This window comes from Sinocyclocheilus anshuiensis, unplaced genomic scaffold (assembly GCF_001515605.1).
Source record: "Sinocyclocheilus anshuiensis isolate Anshui unplaced genomic scaffold, SAMN03320099.WGS_v1.1 scaffold627, whole genome shotgun sequence".
NCBI classification, from domain to species: domain Eukaryota; kingdom Metazoa; phylum Chordata; class Actinopteri; order Cypriniformes; family Cyprinidae; genus Sinocyclocheilus; species Sinocyclocheilus anshuiensis.
In genome coordinates, this window is record NW_015549703.1 from 487,587 (window position 1) to 507,058 (window position 19,472).

The 19,472-nt window shown below is 36.7% G+C and overlaps 1 protein-coding gene across 1 annotated transcript in view; it reads right to left on the reverse strand.

The window, feature by feature from the left end:
* Window positions 1–19,472, reverse strand: part of spegb (striated muscle enriched protein kinase b) — an 87,794-nt gene that overhangs the window by 67,082 nt on the left and 1,240 nt on the right. The gene's annotated exons all lie outside the window — the stretch shown is intronic.

Below are 19,472 nucleotides of genomic sequence, written 5' to 3' on the forward strand. Positions count from 1 at the left end.
AGCGATGTAGCAGCACATTAGTTTCGAGCGGAGATTAACAAACTGTACAACTTACAACATGCTTTAACCTCCCGCACTCGTCCATTGCCATTTTAACCTTCATATGTGATCCACATATCTGTCAAGCTAACTAATTATGTTTAATGTGTGACTTGGCATAATTTGTGCTCGTGACGGAGTGGTAGCGGAGCGTTCTCGGAGCGAGTGAAAACCTCGATGCTCCGACTTTCAAAAAATCCACTCCTAGCTCCAGGCAAAATCACGCCGCTCCACTCCTTGCTCTGCTCCGTTGCAATTAACAATAACAATAATAAAAAATTAAAATAAGAAAAAAAATCAGGATTGCAAGATATAAACTCAAAAATCTGAATTCTGCGTTCACATTTCATAATTCTAACTTTTTTTCCTCAGAATGGCGAGTTTATGTCTCAAATTGCAAGGAAGAAGTCAGAATTGTGAGATAAGTCACAACTACTTTTTTATATTTTATTCTGTGGTGAAAACGGGCTTCCAAACTATTCATCAAGGACTTTTTTTTTTTAAACGACAGCTTTCATAAAATATATTTCATAATAAGAAATGTTTCTTGAGCACCAAATCAACATACTAGAAACATGAGTATCATGTGACATTGAAGACTGGTGTAATGGCTGCTGAAAATTCAGCTTTGCCATCACATGAATTACATTTTAAAACAAATTAAAAAAGAAAACAGTTATTTTAAAATATAATAACAATATTACTGTTTTAACTGCATTTTTGATCAAACATTGTACCCCACAGTAAAAGTCAGAAGACAAAGCCTCACATAATTAACTTGAAATCACTGCTTTGTTGAGGATCCCTTGAATAAACACTGACACTGAACCAAAGAACTATAGTGTGATCACATCTCATTCCAATTTGTTTTCCATGATGACTCATTTTAGCACGTTCAAAGAACAGCCACGCTGAGTATCAGAAAGGCTGTCTTGCAAACTCTTCACTCATAGCTGCAAATGCCCAGCGGGCAGTGAAATAATGGCTTCCTATCTTAATGTGAATGGCACACTATACAGAGTCAATGTGAGAATTATGTGAACGTGATTAAAGCAAGCAGTGAGTCGTCCTCCAGGAGTCAGTCCCTCCAGTAAGGGCCCAAGTTCCCACTGCACATCCACTGCAAACTCTCCATGCTTAGATCAGCAGGGCCTCCTATTCCCCTCTCCCTGGGGAACCATCTAATGAAATGTGCAGCAATTCCAGAAGGCCTACAAGCACAGTGTAATAACCAAAATGACTCTATTTAACAAGAACAAGTCACATAAATCACAGGGCATGGGCACTTCTGCAGCACATTTATGTATGTGCTTGTAATGGGACTCATGCAAAGGAAGTTCAGGCTTAATGTAAAATAAAAAAAGTCATTATTTACTCATCTTTGTTCTGTAAAACAAAATGAATTGTTAAGAAGCATCTGTGTTCATTCAGTTTGAATTAGTATGAATGGATAAAAGGGTGACAGAGTGCATAGGGCCCAGAGGTCTGGGTGGCCCGCGATCGCCTACTGGCCATCGGGAGCACCGGGACATTCCATTCAAGTAGTGGGCCGATCGCCGAAACGAGGGAGACCTCCCTGATATTAGGCGTTGTTTTTAAATTACAGCGCATGCGAAACTGCATAAAGCAAATATTCCAAAAGTGTGAAGCAGCACTACCCACTGCATCCGCCAGCCGCGCGTCAAAGCAGAGCGGGATCAGTCACCCACAGTTTTTTTTTTAACTACCGTTTTATAGTTTATTATTACTTATTATCTATTTTAAAAACCATATAACCATGGTAATGAGGACCATGGTTTTACTTCTTGTGACCACCATCCTACTAATACTATAGGGTTATGCAAAATTCAGAATTCTGAATCTCAATTCAGATTTTAAATAAATAAATAATGCTGAAATTTAAAAGGCATTCTCAACGGTTTTAAATCAATCATGCACAACCTTGGTTTTTAGATGGTATTTTAATATGCTTCAAGCTTTACTGGAATACTATGCTCAAGTTGGCCTTATTAAGCAGTTTCATCCATTTTACTAACTTCAAAAAGAAAAACAACAAAATGATATTTAAGGTGATAGAGGTGATAACCTCAAATAATGTTCCTTATTGACATCCCAGATTCCTCTCACATTTCAAACTCTGAACTGCATGTTATCAGTGTGATAACGCAATGCTACCATTTTGTAAATGATGTGAGATTTGGGGGGGGGAGAGGAAAACATCATGTGATGGCATCGATGCTTACACTGACAAATCTCTCAAACGGACAACGTAATAAAGCACGAAGACAAAAATCCTGTTCTCCACTGCATAATGGCAGCAAACCAGAGCAGATGGTTCTCCCTCAGCCTGCTGGGGCCTCGCAGACACTGCAAAAAAATGATCGAAGCAAATCTGGCTTAATCATCCCTTACAGTAACTGAAGCTGGGAGGTTAATGGGCTTAGTGCAGAGGAAATGGTGGGATGATTGTGGATGGTTTTCCTTTACAACAAGCACCCCGAGTCCATAGTCATCTTGGATGATGCTCAGGCAGTTGCTCTAAAGTACCCACAACCAGCATAGAAAATACCTATGATGTGAGATTTGGGGGGGGAGAGGAAAACATCATGTGATGGCGTCGATGCTTACACTGACAAATCTCTCAAACGGACAACGTAATAAAGCACGAAGACAAAAATCCTGTTCTCCACTGCAGAATGGCAGCAAACCAGAGCAGATGGTTCTCCCTCAGCCTGCTGGGGCCTCGCAGACACTGCAAAAAAATGATCGAAGCAAATCTGGCTTAATCATCCCTTACAGTAACTGAAGCTGGGAGGTTAATGGGCTTAGTGCAGAGGAAATGGTGGGATGATTGTGGATGGTTTTCCTTTACAACAAGCACCCCGAGTCCATAGTCATCTTGGATGATGCTCAGGCAGTTGCTCTAAAGTACCCACAACCAGCATAGAAAATACCTATTTGACACAGCTGCCAATGGTGGTTAACTGAAAAAAATACTGGCCATGAAACTAAACTTCACACTTTTTTTTATAAACAATACATGTAAATATGCCAACAGAATGTAGCTGTTTTTTCCGCACCTGTTCCAACAGACCGTGATTTTGTTCCTCTTATTTCCGTTTTGGTGATTTAGTGCAAGTAATATTCTTGTGTCATCACATGGGGTTCAGGAGGAAAGAAAAATAACTTGCATCCTAGATGATAAAATTTCCACTGAGGTGAAGTTGTTAGAAGACCCAACCGTTGCGCCAGATGTTTTCATCAGCACATGATTTTATTTGAATCGCTCATGTCGCTTATATTAGCTAGGGACAGATGTTCTCACAATTTGAGAACATCTTAAACCATCAAATGCTGCAGTTTCTAATAAAGTTACCAGCCAACCGGCAAATACCTCTGTTCTATTTACTGTCCATATCTAATTTTTACTCACATTTGGTGTTTAGAGTGGGTTCATTTTGGACCTTGGACACAAGTACAGACTGATATGTGATATTCCTATGTACTTGAGCCCTAGAAAAAAACAGCAAGGGCATCCAAGAAATCAACAGTGTGTAATCAACTAGTGCAACTAACTAGATAATAAAATGGATACCATATAAACATGTAACCAAGCATAAAATCATGCCTTAATGGCAAAAAAGATAAACTTTTAAAATGTGGGGAAGAAGAGAAATTTGATTACACTTTATTTTAAGGTGTCCTTGTTTTAGTGCAAGTATATATTTAAGTAATATTAATCAACTACGAGTACTTACTATATGGTTAGGATGAGGCTTTGGTTTAGTTGCATGTAATTATGCATAATGTATTGTTATTATTACTATAGCAAGCACATGTAAAATGTGTAACAAGTACACCATAAAACAAAGTGTCACCAGAAATTCCCCAAAAAGGGGGAGAAAAATTTCTCGATATATTTTGTTGACTTTAAAAGCCTTGTGTCCAATCAAACACTCTGGTATTTTAGTGCACGTTTATCCATCACTCAGTACTAGCTAGCCAAATTAGGCAGATGATAACATTGAAAGCTTGCATGACATGCCCTCATTCTCAAAACACCAACTAAACATGCTTTGTGCTGGTCATCGTGTTTTATACAGTAAATTATAGGATGCCATTATTGAAATGATCACAATTACTGATATATTAATATTCTACATCTGTATGTTTATGTACATTTTTTACATTTGTACAAGAAACTCTTCAGTTTTTTCCAGCATGATTTCTATCTTCCATATTCACTGTAAACGCACTTGTCAAGCAGCCATGATGTGAGACTGACACCTCCAGCTGACGTCCTCTAAAACACTTAGCCTCCATTTTCTGCCTTCCTCTCCTCTCTCTCCTGTCTGACTCAAAGCCCACTTCACTCGCTCCTTTGCTGCTCATATGTCTCTTCTTCCTCATCTTTTCTGGTTTTCTTACCCCCACAAATTCAAGCTCTTTCTCTGTAGTTGCAGTTATACCTGTGCAAATCATCTTTTTCTCTCCAGCACCTTTAAGATACTAATCATGCTGTTCTTCTAGATGAAGTCCTGATAAAGCATTCAGCTTTATCATCACTGGAGTAAACTATATTTTAAAAATGCATTAAAAAGGAAAACCGTTATTTTAAATTGCAAAAATATTTCACTGTTTTCTGTTTTTACTGTATTTCTTGATCAAATAACGGTATAGAAAAATTGCAGGCTATTCATTATCTAGTTCCTGCACATAAACAATGCACATGCATGACACTGAAGTCATGTTTTACACAAACAAAATCAATAAGTGATTCTATCACGCTAGACAACATGTATACTTCAGAAATTTTGATGTCTACCGCCTGGTCTCCCTGTACTTTCACTGTAAATGCTTTACTGCACACAACTTTTAGCCTTTTTTCTATTTCTTAGCATGAGGGACTTATTTTCTGTGGTTATTGAACCTGGAATATTCGTTTAAAGCTCCTTTGCACTAGCAGATCCATCCTGGGCATCGATCATCCAATAAGAGCAGTCCTGTCTGTGACGTACAGTCACATAATGGAAAAGGGCTACTAAAATTACACAGACAAATTTTAGACCGTGTTTCACCTCTCTGTCTGCCCGAGCACAGACATTACTCTCTTTCTGTCCATTAAAGGAGACATTTGTTTTGGCTCAAGTCACATTAGCTCTAACCAGAAATGGTCCAGTGTACCTGACCTTTCTGCCACTTATTGATAGGATACAGTATAAATGATGGCAAAATCAGTGCTAACATTTTGAATTGTAACACTGCTAATATTGTTGTTGTATTGTTTTCTCATTTGAAAGTTGCTTAGGACAAAAGTGTCTTCTAAATGTAAATGTAAACTGAGATATCAATTCTTAAAGGGGTCATATGATGCGATTTAAATTTTTCCTTTCTCTTTGAAGTGTTACAAGCTCTTGGTGCATAAAGAAGATCTGTAAAGTTGCAAAGACTAAAGTCTCGCCGCGCCGTTCTCAAGCCCGCCCGCCTCCGCTCACTCAGGCCCGCTGGCCTCCGTTCACTCAAGCCCGCCGTGTGAAACTACGTTGTTTGGCCTTCCAAAAGAGGACACGACTAGAAATCAGTGGTTAAGTTGTATTTACAACACTGTCTGGATGCAACAAATGCCTCGTTTATAAAGGGTTTTCATGTTTTTGTCTCGTCGCTCCGGCCGGGACACGCCATCACAATATGGTAAGGGGCGTAACATTTCCGTCACACGCTTGAGGTATTCGGCCAATCACAATGCACTGGATAGCTGGCCAATCAGAGCACACCTCACTTTTCAGACCGATGAGCTTTGTAAAAATCGACACGTTTCAGAAAGGCGGGGCATAGAGGAGAAACAATAATGTACAGTATGTGGAAAATAATGTGTTTTTTGAACCTTAAACCGAATAAACATTTCATTACACCAAATACACAAAATAATGTTCTTTTTAGCAACATCATATGACCCCTTTAAAGATTGTGGAATATAACCGTGTTAGTTAATTACTTATAACATCAAACTAACCGACTGACTAGCTGGCTAATATTTACATATAACACCTGGGAACTGACTAGCACATTCTGAAGTGTTTAGATTTTCTCCACAAACACAATAAGATTATATTTGTCCTGTTATTAACCACAAGTAGGTCAGCACGAGATTGGAGAAAGGTAGGAGTATTTAAGTGAAATCAGTTCTGTGTGCGTCTATGTGATTGTTTATATAGGCCCTATCGTCTTGAGATCTAATCAGCAATAAGAAGGTCAGGTTCAAAAAGCCTACAAACTAAATCATCTGTCCAACACTTGTGCCAAATCTAGCAACTGTTTTTTACCTGTCATTCAATTTACCTGGAATAACAGGGTTTTGTTGAACTACAAGAAAAAAAACATGATGCGCCAATTGTCACAGAAGTTTTGTAACATTTTCTACTCAGAGTAAAGCTTTTACAAACGCTAGCCGATTTGGAATGAGGTAAATACAAAACACCCTACAGAGTATGACGCACTAAGCCAGCAACAAAAAGCCATTGAACAACAATGCAGTCACACTGCAGATGCACTCAACACACCAAGTTAGGCTCTTGAGAGCATTATGGGAAGTGTCTGTGGCTGCTGATAATAGCTTTTTGCTCCCTTAGGAGCTTCCCTTAGCTTTACAGAGTGCTTTAACAAACAGAGAAGGACAACAGCAATTCTCAACGGTGTTAAACTGGTGGCAAAAGCTACACAATCACAACAGAAACAAAGAGATCACTGGTCAGATGCCACCAAACAACCAAAGGACAGTAGGTTCATAACGATGTTGAAAGTGATGTGAAAATATTGCAGTGAATTTGCTTTCGCCAACCTAGGGAGGCGAAATAGTGTAGTGATGGGTACTCACGTCACCAATGGCGTTGTGATATTTGGATCACATGTCACTTAAGGTGTGGTTATGAGTACATCACATAAGAAAGATTGGTGGGATCTCTAACTTGTAGAACCTCATTCTGTATCATCAACACAAGGAAGACACAAGTGTAATAAACTAGATTTTATTAACAAAAGACAAAATAACAATTTGGTACCCACACACTGTTATTTGCAAGCACACAGAAAGCCTCACTTTATACAGCGTGCAATCACAGAATTGATTCCTCTTTCGCATCTCCTTGCACTTGAATGGGCACATACACATAAAATTATCTCAAAATACCTGTCTCAGCAAGTACTCTTTTGAACACATTCGGTTGTCTTATCTGAATGTAAACAGTGGAGCAAGAGATCACATGTGTATTGTTATATTGGATCCGTGCAATCAGTCTTAAAGGGACAGCAGCCTATAAAAACCTGCTGCTGTCTGTCTTAATGTTAATCAAACAACTTTCAACAAAGAATAATCTATACTTAATTTATACAGTGAACACTATGCATTACATTTCTGTACCTGAAAACTTATTAGACCTTATTTGTAACTTTGTTCTATTTTATTTCTATGCTTGAAATGTGTTTATTTGTTCTTATTATATTACTGACAGTTCATTTATGTTTAAAATGTTTGACCTTTATTAGTTATTCTAATTAGTCTGAAGAATGCCTGCCCAAAGGGCTACCAGGGATTTTGAAATTGAAATAACTAAGTAATAATGATGACACTCATTTAGGAACTTATCAGAGGTTTTCTCTCTGTCTGGTCATATTCTTTTGCAAGAAATTGATTTAGGGTTTTGGAGGTTCATTTCATTTCATAAAATATATATATATGAAAAAGAATGAAAAGAATATATATAATGAATATTTATCAACATTTTTTTTACCTCATTGGCACATTTTAAGCATAAACCTAGAATTATGCTTTAAACAAGAAAATACAAATTGTTATTGTGGTAAAAAAAAAAGTACATATTTACTAGGGGTGCACCGATCCGATACTGGCATTTTCTGCTGGATCGGGGTATCGGTCAGACGAGACCGATCCAAATCCGATATTGTGCGTATACTATTCTGTGTTATTGTTAAGCCCCACGAAAGGCACAAAATCATTATAAAGCACCATAAAGTTTCCTTGCACTATATTCCAAGTGTTCTGAAGCCGTTCCATAGTTTATTGTGAGGTACAGATGAATATTTAAGTCGTTAAATTCAAGTTCACTTAAACTCTAATCTCCGCTGTGGCTGTCTGTCATCCTCCATTCAACATTAAAACTGTGCGTCGAGTTCGGTTACGACAGTCAAGACAATGAAAATCTATCCAAGATGATTCACTGTTCCTATTATTATACTTGATCTGTAGATAAAGATCAGTGGTTTTGCATAAAAAGACTTTATCTTGCTGGAGTTTAGTGCTGTTTCTAAATCATGTTACTTTCTACTGGGTGCCTGTTAGATCACAACACTGGAGTAGAGAGCACTATGAATCGTTCTTCATGCACACAGTAAGTGAAATTTAAAACTGTTAAAAGAACAGGCTCAAACTATCGCACAGATTTAATACACTACACATCAAAATCCTCTTCCCTTTGTGCTTTGAACTTTTCTATGTGGAGCGCTGCGCGCTGTGACTCCGTGTTGCTTCAAGCGCATCATTCTGCACACGGGATGCGCAAAAGCTCTTTGAGCCGCTCTGTATAGGAGCCTTTCATCATGTTATAATACTTTTGCGCAATGAAAGATTATTAATAGCCTTTCTTGTCGTCTTATCTATCATATGTTGCTGCCTCATTACGGTGCTATAAATTGAAAAGAAATGTATTTTAAATGTATAGTATATTAATTCATATATAAATATATTAGGCTACTTGTTTTTCATGAATGTATTTTACAACAATACAAAAAGCAATGTTTAACATTTTACCAGATTTAGCCCTACACATTCACTTTTATTTGTTTCCCACTAAATAATGCTTTTTTTTTTTTACTAAATATTTATATTTTATAAAATTATATAGATTGTGTTTAACACACAAAAGAGTGATGATCAGGCCAACACATTGAGGTATATTAATTCTACACTGATTAAAAAAAAAAAAAAAAAACTGCGCTGGTATCGGCCGATACTCAGAATTTCTGGTATCGGATCGGTTCTAAAAAAGTGGTATCGAGCCAGCCCTACTGTCACGTTGCACACACACGAGGGACGAGGAGACGCTGGAGGGAACAGAGTCTGACACCTACATTTTACATATATTCTATGAAAACAAGACAATAGCGAGGGAACAAAAAGCGAAATATTAAGAAACAAAAAAGTAAACAAAAAAATATATATTTCTGTAAAACACTGAAATCAAAATGCAATTGTAACACTAATAAAACTGTATTTACAGATTAAAGATACCTGAAAAATCATCTATAAGACTGCTTTTTGCTACTCTGGAACAATATGTATTATGAAAAGCACTATACAACTAATTAAAATTTAAATGTTCCTGAGTCATCATCTGATTAATCTATGTTTTAGCTAAATTGATTCATCTCATTTAAAACAATTATAATGTAGACACCTCTTAGACTTCTGCTTTAAACATTTCTGACAGCTAAATTATTACTAAATAAAAGCAAAATCAACGATATTAAGTAAAGCAGCAGTTTTCGGCTTATTTGAAAAAAGGTGAGTTAATAAAAAAAATATTTGTCTTCTATTAAAATCAGTATTATGATAAAGGCTTCCTGAAGGTAAATGTTTTAACTGTATTTTTACTGTTGGCACATAAATGTTTCTACCAAAAGATAACAGGTAGACCCACATGTAGTCTGTGAGTTATGAAGGAAAATATAAAATAAATATATATAAATGAAAGAAAATATTAAAGAACTGTCCCCAGTCTCCCCTATGTCAAGAACAGAAGAGTCTGATCCCTCAAGTATTGAGTCACCTCTGGAGCAGAGCGGTATTGTGTGGTCTGTCTTAGACTGGCAGGGTTATTATGACTAGCGGTGAAGTGGGTGTTTGCAACCTTTGATCATTACTGGCTTAAATTAGGAATTATCTCAAGCACATGACTTCACTGGCAGTCTGCACATGAGACTTGCACCGTGTCAGTCTCACTCATACGTGCCCACATCTACACAAACACACACACACACAGCATGGGTGTTTATCCACACGCTGAAGGACAGCAACAACTGCAGCTCGAAAGGGGAAGTCCCTGTCTTTCTGTGGCCATTACACCATAATGGCAGACAGTCTGTAGGACTGAAGCTACCGCAGTGATGACAAATTGATGCATCATACCAGATATCGGAAGCAGACTGATACCTGTCCAATATGTTTACATCACAGCATTTCCCCAACATTCGTACATGCCTTAAACAGTGCACATCCTCAACCTTCATCAATCTGTGCTGCAGGCTAAAGTTGCCATGAATAAAAGATGAGGTAGATGGACCCTGTGTCTCACTATCTACTCAATCAACATGTAGTTCACAGCCACAGCAGAAAGAAATACAGTAAATAAGACTGTAGCATTTCAAATGAGACTCCCCAGATCTGCCTATAAAAAACGTGGAATAAAAACAACTAGTGACTTGTTGCTTTAATATAATAGTACCTATTATAATTAATAGGTATTAATAGGTATCGTATTATAATAACTATTTTAGTATATTTTAAAATGTAATTTATTCCTGTGATGGCAAAGCTGAATTTTCAGCAGCCATTACTCCATTCTTCAGTGTCACATTATGGCTTTGGTGCTCAAGAAACATTTCTTATTATTAATGTTGAAAACAGTTGTTGCTTATATTTTTGTGGAAACTGTGAGAATGCTTTGATGAATAGAAAGTGTACAAAAACAGCATTTATTTGAAATGGAAACCTTTTGTAACATTATAAATGTATTTACTGTCACTTTTTAACAACTTAATACAACCTTGCTAAATAAGATTTTTAACAGTAGCTAAAAAAAAACAAGAGCAAGTGCAAGAGCATATGGAGGTTAACTGATGTATCGATTAATTATTTTTCTGTCAAAAACAAAGCGACACATAGCTCCTCTGTGAGCCATTTCTTTCTGAAGCAACATACATTACGGCAAAACAGAATCTCAGTGTTGCCATCTTTATGTACTTACAGGCACAAAATTAACAGTGTTAATATAAAATGTATCACAGGGGTGTGTTTACTCGAATTATTATTCGTTTCCTTAATTCATAAAGCACTTTACAACTACTTTATAACTCAAAGTGCTGAACAATCATGAAAAATTCACAAAATTCACAAAAACTCAAAACTCAACACTGGAGCAATCTGATAATATTACATACATACCACTATGTGTGAAAGGGATTTGAAAATACATACAAAACTACTCAAAGAACCAGAATATATTCAGCTCAGATATGTTTATTAAATTAGCGTAAGCTTCATAGCTCCTCAGTTAATCAGGGGGTCTGGGGCAAATGTTGCGTTTGCCCCAGTCTCATGAGTGTAGCATCATGGGAAAGTACTCTGTGTGAATCCATTTGATTTGAAAGCTATGCTAATTAGGAGCGTTTAATTGGAAACAGAGGGAGTGCCATGTGTGGAATCTGACTAGTGGGAATACAAATGGAATGGAAAACCAACAATCTTTCCAGTCTAAAATGCTCTTCAGAAAACACAAAGTTCCAACTCTGAATTCTAATAAGACAAGCTGTTTGAATTTAAAAGACAGATAAATGCACTCCTGTGATCACATATTCTATACTAATGCATTGAGTTGCTATGTTGTAGTGCTGAGCGGTATACCGGTTCATACCGAATACCGGTGTTTATTTTTGTTATGATATGAATTTTGAAAATACCGCAATACCGGTATATGTCACTTAAACAACGTTCGGAACGCGACACTGTTTGAAAGGGGTGTTGCACTGTGGTGAGGGAACAGCTGTATGGTGATATAAATTTTTGGTCATACCGCCCAGCACTACTATGTTGTTTGAAAATCATAAGCAGTCAACAGTTAGGCCAATGAACCTCTTGATGTCTTATCCACCTTATTTTGCAGCTAAAATACTAAGCAAATGGCACCAGAAAGCTCACATATTCAAGTTACAAATGGCCACGTCCACTCTCACATCAAAAATAAAGTGGATACATACATTTTGCTGTTGTTGCCACTTAAAATTAAAAGCATTGAAACTCTGAAATTTTAAGTAGAGGAAAAGGGGGAAAAAGAAAAGAAACAAAAATCAATTTATTTTAAGTTCCAGTTGTTGCCATTAACAAACCATTAACTACAACTTTTGCCTCAATAAACTCTTAATTTGCTGCTTATTAACAGTTAGAAAGGTAGTTGTTAAGTTTTGGTATTGGATAGGATTATGGTTATGCAGAATATGTGTTTTATAAGTAATAATAAACAGCCAATATCTTAATAATAGGCATGCCAATAAGCAAAAAGTTAATAGTGAGAATTGGTCCCTATACTAAAGTGTTACCAAAAATCACATAATGCATGGTCTCTTGTTGCTTAAGTTAATATCTATAAATCTGAAGTGGAACACTAAGGTTAAATGCTAAACAAATAGCAGTATCATCAGGCTACAGGCAATCACAGAAAAAATGAGTGGGTCAGTCAGGCAATCAAACAGCCTCTCCTACATAACATACAGTTCATATTGCAAAAGAGATGGTTAATGGTTGCACTTCAATCTAAAGAATACAGCCTGGACCTATTCAGGAATTTCATGCTCCTATATAGAGATCTCTGAAAGACAGGTGAAGCCTCATTTAGCAATGAGATGTGTTTCTAAGGATGCATATGCTGGTCTGCAATCTTCTCAGTTCGACTAGCGTATTGTTTCATCACAAAGACTTTGCAATGTATTTGTGAAGTTTGCAATAGACATCTATAAAAAAATGTATACTGCAAAAATATAACAAAAACCTTACCAGCACAATTAAACAATTAAAATGCAGAGAATGTCTTAAAGCTTCTCACTGGCTAAACAATATCCCTTGGTTTTTTTTGTTTTTTTTTTTGCAATTTACAGAGCCAAGTGCTGTCATAGAGACAGGTGTGATATCTCTATTGCAGTTAAATCTATCAGGTATCACATTTTCTGCATACTATTCCAGAAAAAATATTACTTACAACACCTTTAAACTTATTTCTTGCATCAGTGAATCGCCTAACCTCAAGTCATGTTCAGCACACCACCATTGCAACAATATTCATCATTCAACGCAGGGAACAGGAGCACAGTATGGAAATGTATTATATATTTCGATTTGTTCCAGAGAGGGAGAGAGAAACACAAAGATGACGCAATCCAAACCAAACCAAACGTGTGGTCACCCTTGAGGATCCTCAAATCTTTCTTACATCATAAACCTTGGAAAAGACTGAAATACCGCAGGTCTTAAAAATGCAAGCAAGATGAAGAGGTCTCGAGCGAATGTGGGGTGTTTATTTCTCTCTATGGCACCCTGAAGCCCTTTCATGCTCTTTAAAACACTGGTGAGTCAGATGTTTTTATTCTGGAGCCATCTTATATGCTTAACACCATAGCAAAACTACTGCCTCGAAGCAGTACCAAAAGATTAGGTAAGGCAATTGTGCCATGTAAGTATTCAAAATTATTTCAAAACCAATACACATAACTGCATGAGCATGTTTTGTTTTATCACATCATTAACAAAGCTCTGAGGTCATGCCACCTCTCTGCCATAAACCAGGATGGAATGAGATTACATAGACCATCATTATGGCTTTAATTAGATCAAGGACAAAAGCTCAGAGATACAGTGGCGTCATTTTGAGGTTTCAGGGCAAGAACGGTCAATGAAACTCCAGCCACTTATATAAATGCCACAACAAGACAATTGTATGTCCACTTCACTAAATTATGGCATATTTTATGAAGCTGCTGTTGGAACAAGTACACAGAATGGCAAAACTGGATTTAGCAAACAATATAATATAATATAATATAATTTGCAAAATTTCATTTTTGATTAATAGCTTATAAAACGTAATTATATTTTAATATTATTTTAATTTTATTAATTATTTAAATACCTTTAATATAGTTCAGCCAAGAGTGAAAATAATATTTTAAAATAAAATAAAACATAATATAATATAATATAAGGGGATAGTTCAGCCAAAAGTGAAAATAATATTTTATGAATTAATTAATATTAATAGTTTATAATTACATTTTCCAAAGCTATTGATGAAAAATAATTTATTAACATGAATTTATTATAATTAATATAAAGTTCGTCCAAGTTGAAAATTATATTTAATGAATTCATTAATCTAAATTTTATAGAGCTATTGTTGAAACGATATAAAAAAGACAATTTAATTTTGTAAACATTATAATAATAGTATAAATTACAGATAGTTCCACTCAGAAGTGAAAATTGTCGTTATTCACTCATCCTCATGTCGATGCCCGTCTGTATGCTGTTATTCTTTTTCTCAATGGAACAAAAAAAAGGAGATTTTTTTTTATACAGCAATAGCTCAGTGTCCTGATGGTGCTTAAAAATAGTAAAAAGATTAAATAATGGCAGAATTTAAACTGATGAACTATTCTTTTAATTTTCTGTATACAACTTTATGTAGAGATTAGAGCAACAAAAAGCTTCCGCGGTGACACATAAAAGTGCAACACCGGAGGTTTGTTAAAACCACCCACTCACTAAAGGCCAATGAGAACCTAAGCACAAAGTAAACAAGATGCTTTTAAGAAAATTAAAATCAGTGGATCATCATTAAGTGTTGATGCAAATGCAGTTAAAAAGAAAGGATAACTGTCTCAAAGTGCAGAGGAAATGGGCTTTCTAGCGATGCAGAATGTCGCCAATAGCAGATTGGAAAAGCAATAACGTTTCAGTGCAGCCTGAGGGATGCTTCAACTCATCAGAATCACTACACAAAACAGAATAAATGCATATTAACTCAAGTTTATTCTAATGCACTGAATTAGTCTTTTTGCATCCAGTATTGATTCATATCCACCTACGAGCAATGCAACAACACAACCTCTCAGCTGGACAAAGAAAAGCTGGTAATAGGCAGAAAATGAATGACTGAAGGAGGCACAGCTGTGTGCTTTGTTAGAGAGAGCGACAAAATGTACCTCAGCATGTGTGTGCGCATGTACGATTTTGAGTGTGATTGTGCGTAGATGCCCTTTTATATAAAATCAACTACTGAGGACTGTTATTACTTCCCCTCTATCATCCTCTTTGCAAATGGTGAAATTGCATTTCACCTACCATAAAAGAACAAAACAATATTCAACCGCTCTAGTAATTTTCCATGAGTTATACATGCTGATGACAAATTAATAACTTTATCACTCTGCAAGGGTCCATTAGCAAAACAAGAGAAATCCTTTGAAATCCATGCAATTTATCGGGGATTATAATTTCCATTTGGATTCAAATATAAATGATGTCTGAGACCTTTCATTACACACTCCACTGAGCATTTGTGTGGACATTTTGACCTCTGGGGCCGATGGAAAGTTGTGCATAGCCAACAGAATGCTCTCCTTTCAATGCAATTATTGCTAAGTGTGTGGGCTGAAGCCAAATCCCACACCTTACTGCTTCCCCCCAAATGCAAACGCAAACGTTTTGAGACTTTCTTTGCTTTGCATTGAGAAAGCCATGCAATCCATGTCATATACATTCATTAACATACAAGAATTTCAACTGTAATTTTTAAGCTAATGACCTCGAGAAGCACTTGAAAGAAAGCTACGTTTCAAATAAAAACCAACAGTAAAGACTCCAAGTAAAGAGAAAACAAAGGCTATTTAAGCAACTCTCTTCAACAAGATGATAAAGCTGTACATTTTGATGTTTCTCTCTACATCCAGATGTACTTTTCTCTCTGTACATCATTTCCATACTGGTTTTTCCACCCCAGCAGTTTGAAACATCCATATTAGAAAAAGCACTCTGTAATGCACAGAGCAATTACAGGTGAAATGTTCCCTGAAGAGACAAGAGACAGCAGGCACTTTGCAAGATAACTATTCACTGAGGATGAATATAAGTACTCTCGGTTTGAGTGTCAGCTGAAGCAGACCAGAAATATACATTGCTGTTGCATGTTTACAGATTTAAAGGCTAAGGGTGGGTTGCACCAATAACGACTTACACCGCAAAGGGGTTTGTTTATCCAGGTTTTATTTTAATTCAAGCCGTGTTGCACTTAAATTTGAACATGGCTTAACAAATCAGTCATTAAACCTTCAACCTGTGATTAAATGTGATTGTCTGCCATGATTGATTCACCATAAATGGCAGTAAGGTTACTTGTTACTTCCTTTTTTAGTGACATTAGAAACAGCCTTTGCAAGAAGTACTAGTATGTAGTAAAGGGATTTTTAAAGAAAAAAAAAATCCTACTGTTGCAACAGTTATCGAGATCAAAGACATACAACTAAATCTCTAACTGAAATTCAGAGGTTATATTAATGAATGCACATGATTAAAACTACACTATAGGTTTCATAATGGTTGAAGTACAAACAAGTAAATGTACCATAAATCTAGTCCTTATTAGTGCAACCCACTGTGAAATACTCGTTTGCTATGTTTAAACATGATGGTCACCAGCCAAAGTCAGGCTGGTGTCTTGCCTCACAATCTAAATCGGTAATGATTCTCAGACAGCACTGACTATTTCAAAGCAGGCTATTTTTACCATTCATGTAATGACAGTATTTTACAATTGTAAACCAGGCAAAAACATACTCTCCCCCTCATTCAGACTGACTCTAATTGAATAAGGTCTAGGCAAAACTCCTGTGCTGAAGGCCTATATATAGCTGTGATGTCTTCCTGTGTAACCGGAGAATGAGTGGCCTATTAACATCACAAAAATCTCAAGCCTGGCACATTCCACTGTCAGAAATAACCAGAGGGGTAGAGATGGTAGAGATTCAGGCCAAGAAGACAGGAGAGACATTGAAAGACAGAGAGGGGGGCGGCGTAAGAAGTGCAGAAATAAGAACAGAGAGAAAAAGTAGAGATTCATAGACTGGGAATGGTCAGAATGACAAAGAAGTAAAACAAAACAATATAGACTCCAGAAAGATCGAAAAGAAAGAAAGGGGAGGATAACAATTGGTAGGAAGAGGCAGAAAAAAAGACATTGTGAAAGAAAAGCAAAAGAGAAAGAAAGACATATGGCATTTAGCTGAGTGACAAGACAGGTGTAAACACCACAAGTTGTCCAGAGGATTGACACATGCATCATGACTACAGACGTCATAGACACATACTCTAGATCAGTGGGTCTTAACTGGTTTTGCTTCAGGACCCATTTATTTACTGGGCATAAAAATTGTTTGACAAACAAAATGTTAAGAAAAATGCACTAAAAACCAAATAGAAAAATCTTAATAATACTATGAACCGTCAACAGTCAACCAAATAAATTAGCATAGGCTTAAGAAAAAAATATTGTACTATAAATGCACTAAAAGATAGCGATTTATTTTGCTATCATAACTATGCACAATAATATGGTTATCTTTTATTAGATTGCGACCTATTGAGAACAACCACTGCCTTAGAACAGTTTTCAACCTTTACACGCCCAGATTCTCAAGCCATTAAAAAAAAGGGAAAAGTAGCAGAAATTTAAGTTCTGTATGCCTTATACAAAATATCTTCTCCACAGATCCTCCTGGAGTATACACTCAGGGACCTCCAGAGGTCCAGAGACCCTAGGTTGAAAGTCCTGGCACTACAAAAACTAAACTGGGTCCAGTGAGATGTAACAAACCCTTAAAAAATCTAAAACCCAAAAGAAGATCATTAAATGTCAACCATTAACACTGAATGCAATAAACACCATACAACAATTTTGCATTTAAAGAGAATGCTGCAAGTACAGTAGAGGTGAAAGTTTGACTTGGCTAAATAAAGCACCTACACTATTTCTGTTGATGGAGTGCAAATGAGAAACCCAAATCCAATGAGATTCATAAAAGGCGCCTGCATTGCTGAGCACTTTGTCGATAAATGTTAGTGGCAATCATAACACTGTCAGAATGATGTGCTCTGACGTGGCCAGTTCAGCACTGTGACTGTGAAGGACAACAGGGAGACAAAGCTAATCCATCTAAACACATCTGAAGCTGGACGCCATCACCTCTCACAGCACTGATCCAAAACCAATGAATTAAAGGGTTAGTTCACCCAAAAATTTAAATTCTGTCATTAATTACTCACCCTCATGTCATTTCAAACCCGTAAGACCTTTGTTCATCTTCAGAACACAAATGAAGTTATTTTTGATGGAATCTGAGAGCTGTCTGACCCTGCATAGACAGCAACGCAACTGAAATGTTCCCAAGTCCAGAAACATAGCAAGGAGATCTGTAAAATAATCCATGTGACATCAGTGGTTCATCCGCAATTATACGAAGCTATGAGAATACTTTTTGTGTGCAAAAGAAAAGAAAAAAAAGACTTTATTCAACAATTCGTCTCTTCCGCATCACCCTGGTGCCATTTTGGAGAATATCCGCTGGACGTAAACAATGTATGCTGTTCTGTGTCAGCTGCGTCACACGGATACGCTGTTTCCGTTCAGATCAAATCACAACAACATAGGAAACAGATCCGGCGTGACGCAGCTGACACAGAATAGCATACGTTGTTTCCGTCCAGCAGATATTCTCCAAAATGGCACCAGGGTGATGAGGAGGAGACGATGACGATTGTTAAATAAAGTTTTTTTTTCTTTTTCTTTTGTGCACAAAAAGTATTCTCGTAGCTTCGTACAATTGCGGTTGAACCCCTGATGTCACAGGGATAATTTTACAGATCTCCTTGCTACGTTTCTGGACTTGGGAACATTTCAGTTGCGTTGCTGTCTATGCAGGGTCAGACAGCTCTCAGATTCCATCAAAAATAACTTAATTTGTGTTCCGAAGATGAACGAAAGTCTTACGGGTTTGAAACGACATGAGGGTGAGTAATTAATGACAGAATTTGCATTTTTGGGTGAACTAACCCTTTAAGTCTGAACAACTAAAACAATATACCACTTGTTCCTTTCTGACAAAATTACAAATGAAGTATTAAGATACAATTCACTATTATTTCCTAGGGTTAAGTGATTTACTGAAAATTCAAGGTGTATGCGTGATAATTTTGTTGGTTAGATCAAATTAAGCATTGTTACAAATATTGCAACTGTTGTCTTTGTTGCAAGGCTGAAAAATATAGCAATAACTTTTTTTTAGCTATACTGCCCAGCCCAATTGTTCGCACATTCTTTGTAAAGACATATTGTTTCTCTGGGAATCTTTGTACATTACTACTGAGACATATTTTAGACTGTAAAAGAAAACAATATCTGCTACATTTCTGCCCAAAGGTAATTGCAAAGGGCACATGAAAACTCCTCTTCATTCCCAGGTTAGTAAGAAGGCGAAATGCTTATTTAAAACCTTCAGAGGAGAAGATGAAGCACCCTGACTTGGGGGGGGGGGGGGGGGGG